Source organism: Puma concolor, chromosome B3 (assembly GCF_028749965.1).
Source record: "Puma concolor isolate L17-30 chromosome B3, mPumCon1.1.hap2, whole genome shotgun sequence".
Classification (NCBI taxonomy): Eukaryota; Metazoa; Chordata; class Mammalia; order Carnivora; family Felidae; genus Puma; species Puma concolor.
In genome coordinates this window covers 10765379-10770604 of record NC_141672.1, presented here as the reverse complement: position 1 = coordinate 10770604, position 5226 = coordinate 10765379, and the positions used below count along the sequence as shown (strand labels likewise).

General features: G+C 55.1%; 1 non-coding gene across 1 annotated transcript; it reads right to left on the bottom strand.

The window, feature by feature from the left end:
* Positions 1 to 1741: 1741 nt before the first annotated feature.
* TRNAR-CCU (transfer RNA arginine (anticodon CCU)) lies at positions 1742 to 1814 on the bottom strand. The gene has a single exon. It is a non-coding gene; the product is annotated as a tRNA-Arg (tRNA).
* Positions 1815 to 5226: the final 3412 nt, after the last annotated feature.

Here is a 5226-nt window from a genome sequence, read left to right as displayed (position 1 = left end):
TTTACAAGGGGGGAGACTGAGGCCTCTGCCGGCCCAGCCATGGGCCCGGGGCAGGGGGCTTTGCTGGCATTCTACCACACCCCAAGTCAGTTTCATCATGGAGGTTGTGGTGGGGGCCAGGACCCAGGTGGGGTCGATGGGCCTCCTCCTTGGGCTCGGCAGCCCTGAGAAGCCAGAAAAGGGCTTCTGGAAAAGGGATCCCGGAAAGGGGCGTCATCCCAAGGGTGGGGAGGCTCGTCGGAAGGGGGAGAGGCTTATCACAAGAAGCTGCTGGGACCAGGCTCTGTGATGGCACAGGGGAGGTATGAAGAGGTGGTCAGGCTGGGCCAGACACTAAGCGTCCCCTGGGTGGGCGGTTGAATACCGAAGTGTAATACAGCGGGTGGCTTCCTGTCTAGGAGATAGTCTGCTTGGACCTGCTCCTTTCTGCTCACCTTCACAGCCCCCTTCTGGCCCAGGCCATCTGTGACCCTCCACGAGGTCCTCTTCTCGGGAGGTAGCCCACCATCCCTGCCAGCGGAGGGAACGCGGGCGGCCACACGGTCTGGGGGCTTGTCAGATATGCAGGATCTCAGGCCTCACCTCACACCTCCTGAGCCAGAATGTGTATCGTACCAAGATCCCACGTGCGCATTTAAAATCTAGGGGCGCCTGGGTGGCTCAGTCGGTTGAGCGTCCGGCTTCGGCTCGGGTCGTGATCTCGTGGTTTGTGAGTTCGAGCCCCGCGTCGGGCTCCGTGCTGACAGCTCGGAGCCTGGAGCCTGCTTCGGATTCTGTGTCTCCCTCTCTCTCTCTCTGCACCTCCCCCGCTCACGCTCTGTCTCTCTGTCTCAAAAATAAATAAAACATTAAAAAATAAAATAAAATAAAATAAAATAAAATAAAATAAAATAAAATCTGAAAAGTCCTGCCATAGACTCTAAGTTCCAGGAGGCTTAGAGGCGTGTCTGTCTTAGCCACTGCACCGACGTGGCAGTTTGAGAAGCACGTGTCTGGGAGCAACTCCCCCAGTGTGGCTCTGGGCATGGCTTTTAAACCCTGCACCTCTGTTTTGTCGTCCATCAAATGGGGATGATGGTAACAGTCCGTGCCTCAATAGAGCCACGAGGGGGATTAAAGAGGTGGATACAGAGAGGGCTGGTCCATGGTTATCAGTATTTCCGGCCCACTTGGAGCGTTTTCTACACCTTCCTGGTCCCCGAGGTCATAGGCTATGTTCTGGCTTTATTCAGGTGCCTGCCTTGCCTTTGGTGTTCATCGTTTCTCCTTATTTGTTGCCCAGATACCACAGTGATGTCATTGTGGGGGTGGGCGATACAATTGTGCAGAGGACTGCACGGTGCCCCCCCTCCCTTACAGCCCCGCTCCTTTCCATTAGTGTGTTAACTAATACTCTTCATTAGTCAACACATCCAGCCGATATTTATTGAGCATCTACTATATGCCAGACTTCGCTTCAGGTGCTAGACTTAAGAGCAATGAAGAAAGACAGAATCCCTGCCCCCTCCCCATCCTCACACACCTTATCATCTAATAAAGGGAGACAGATATGAAGGTCAGTAAATAAACACGCAGGGTAATTCAGTGTAGGTTCAGGGTCACATGCTTCCCTTTTTTTTTTTTTTTTTAATTTTTTGATGTTTATTTATTTTTAAGAGATAGAGCATGAGCAGGGGAGGGGCAGAGACAGAGGGAGACACAGAATCGGCAGGAGGCTCCAGGCTCTGGACTGTCAGCGCAGAGCCCGACGTGGGGCTTGAACTCACGACCTTGAGATCAGGAGCTGCACGCTCTCCCGACTGAGCCAGCCAGGCGTCCCTGGCCTTTCCTTCTCAGTCAACTCCAGCCAGGAGGATGTCAGGCTGGATGTGGGCCAGCCATCACCACGAAGGGAGAACTTCTCAGAACGTAGGAAGAACAGAGGCAAAAGCCCAGAGTCTGAGAGGCAGAGACCAAGTCCTAGAAAGACTGTAAAAGCCTCCCTCACCTGTCCCTTGCCTTCTAAGTTTTCCATTGAAGACAATTTGTGCTGTTTTCCCGGTCCCTTCTCAGAGAGACGTGAGGTTCTCTCTGTTGTCACAGAAAAAAAAAAAAAAAAAATGGGGCAGTACGTTGCAATATGGGAGGCAAAGATAAGGAATTAACGCTCTCCCAGAGTAGCACTCAACCGGCGACACTCAGAAGCTGATGGGTCCATGCCCCAGCAGCCTCGCCTCTCGTGCGGGCGAGTCCTGGGTGCAGGTTCTTCCCTGGCTCCCAGGGTCCCCTAGCGGGAGCCAGTTCCGATTCCTTCCGCGATAGCTGGCTTGCTAACACCGACCTCGATAGGCTTCCCTACAGGTGCTTCCTGGATCACCTCCCAGAGAAACAACACACGCTCTGTCCCTCATTTCGGGGTCTGCTTCCGAGGGAACCCCGCCTAAGACACCTCCCTCCGCCGATCGTAGGCGTCGAATGGGGGAATGCGTGGCGTGGTGCTCGCGTCTAGGGGGCCCTCAGTGGACGGCAGCTGATCTTCTTCACCTCTTTGCTTTTAAAGCACCTGCTACACTCCCTACACCTTTTATCTTAAGGGACCAGGAGGAAAGCCAAGCAGCTTAGGCAGGTAAATATTTACGATAAAGTAAATATTTACGCTAAAGCTTACTGATGTCAAAGATGTGTGGGTAACACACGGTTAACAATAAATACAATGGGAGTGCCCGGGTGGCTCGGTCGATGGAGCGTCCAACTTCGGTTCAGGTCACGATCTCACGTCGCGGGAGTTAGAGCCCCGCGCTGGGCTCGCTCCTCTCAACGCTGAGTCCGCTTCGAATCCTCTGTCCCCGTCTCTCTCTGTCCCTCACTCGCGCTCTCTCTCTCTCTCAAAAATAAACACTAAAAAATAAAATAAAAGTTAATATAATCTACAACACTCTTTACTCTAGATTCCATACGACCAGGTGACTCGCAAAGAAAGCTTTCACTGTGGCGATCTCCACTAGCCGTAACCAAACCAATGGTGGCAACTTAAGAATGAGGGCACTTCCCCCCCCCCCCCAGGAATGCTGGTTGAGGTTTTCTTTTTTTTCTTTTAACACTTTTTTTTTTTTTTTTTTTTGGAGAGACAGAGAGAGATAGCATGAGCAGTGGAGGGGCAGAGAAAGAGGGAGACACAGAATCCGAAGCGGGCTCCAGGCTCCGAGCTGTCAGCCCAGAGCCCGACGTGGGGCTTGAACTCATGGACCGTGAGATCATGACCCGAGCCGAAGTCGGACGCTCCATCGACTGAGCCACCCAGGCGCCCCTACACGATTTGATTTTTAATGGTGGCTCTGTTAAACGGACTGCTCGTAAAATCCCTGAAATTTAACTATTGGCTCTCGGGGGTCAGTGCAGGCGGGCTCCCGCTCAGCACTGCCACCGGGCCTCCACAGAGAGCCTTCTTTCCCGGGCCTCACCCATAAGGCCACCTGACGCTTTCCAGGCAAAGCCAGACGTGCTCCGGATAGCTCTGAACTCGGAAGGCCCACCGTGGAGCTGAGTGGGGCTGGGTCTCTTCCCAGGTCAGGCGGGGCCCTCTCCCCTGCCGCCTCCGGCCAGAGCGCTCGGCCGTCAGGTGGCTGTCGATGCTGTCCAGGTCGGGGGCAGCTACGACACCTGGGAGCCCCACACAAGCAGCTGCAGCAGACGCGCAGGCTTCTCCAAACCCGTATTCCTCCAGGGCTCAGCTGTTCGGGGAGCGCGATCCTGCTTTTTGGATGGGAGGCCCGAGAAATTTACAATAAAAATCAAAAACAATTTTACATGGGGGGGGGGGGAATCATTTCATGGGAGAGCCAAGGGCCCCAAAGTTTCTCTCTTCACAGGCTTAACCAGCAGGGCTATTATTTTTATGGCCCTCCGGAGAGATTCCTAGAGGGCTGCCTTAAAGTGACAGTCCTGGCCGCTGAGCCTGGCCGGGCCCTGGAGGGAGCCTCCTGAAAGTTCTGACATCCCAGGCCCCGAGTGCTGGCAGCCGGGGACGAAAAGACACATCTCACGGTCCATGAGGATAGGCACCTGCAGGACAGGGAGATCTGCTCCAACACAGAAGAGGCACCAACCCAGTTCCTTGTTCAACACGCAGGCAGCGCCGGCGGTGTGTGATCCGCTATTCCAAACACTTTACGCGCACGACGTTTAAACCTCGTGGGCCAGGTACCATGAAGCCCATTTTACAGATGAGTCCATGGAGGCCTCAGAAGGGTAACGGATCGAATTTGAACTCGGGCAGTCTGGTTCCGGGGTCCACGCTCCCGGCTGCGGGGTCGCTCGTGAAGGCGGCCAAGAGGCAGAGTCGTTGGGCGCCTCCCTGTGGCTCAGTCAGGCTGGCGTGGGAGGTGTGAGCGTGGAGACGCGAGAGCGCGAGCGGGGACCACGCTTCACGTACGTACGCGCGCACACCCACATTGGCACGTATACGTGCTCGCGGCCATGTCTGTGTGCGCGTAACCGCGAGCACACGCGGGCGCACACTCGTGCGCACACACGCACAGCCACGTACGTGCGCACACGCGCTCTATCTTTACTCCGAGGGCCGTGGCCCTTGAAACCGGAGAGCGTCAGCAGCAGATTTGTGCTTTGGGAAGCTCGTTCTAGCCAGGGGGCCTGTGGGGAGGTCACTTCTCCGAGCCTCAACTTCCTCCTCCAGGAAACGAAGGACTCGTTTCTCCTGCGATGAACGTGAAAGTTCCTTGTAAGCCACAAACCTGACGGTGCGTGAGCCATGTTTTCAGAAGCCGGCGTCCTTGTCGAGAGAGTAAATTGTGGAAGTTACACACCGTGGCTCTGCACACCTTGTGTCAGCGTGAGGGTGGTGGTGATGTGTGCGTGTGCGCGCGCGCGCGTGTGCGTGCGCGTATCAGGAGTATGTGTAGCAAAGGAAGAAACAGGACCCAAGAAGGGTAAGAAAAATGTGCGGGGTCACCCAGCAAGTTTACGACTGAGCTACGATCTGAATCCAGGCCTGTCTGACTGCGATCCTTGTGTTTCCTGCCTGATGCCCCAAGGCTCGGGAAACGCCCAAAAGTCAAGGTTACAGAATATTTTTCCCCAGGCCACTTGTCTCCTCTGACCATTTGACATCCCCATCCCAGCGGCAGGGCCAGCGGGCACTTCCAGGAGGCCTCGAGGGACAGCTCTACACGCCGTTAACCACAGGCGACCCTTGTCAACCCAAAAGTATTGATGTGTATTCTGCATAGC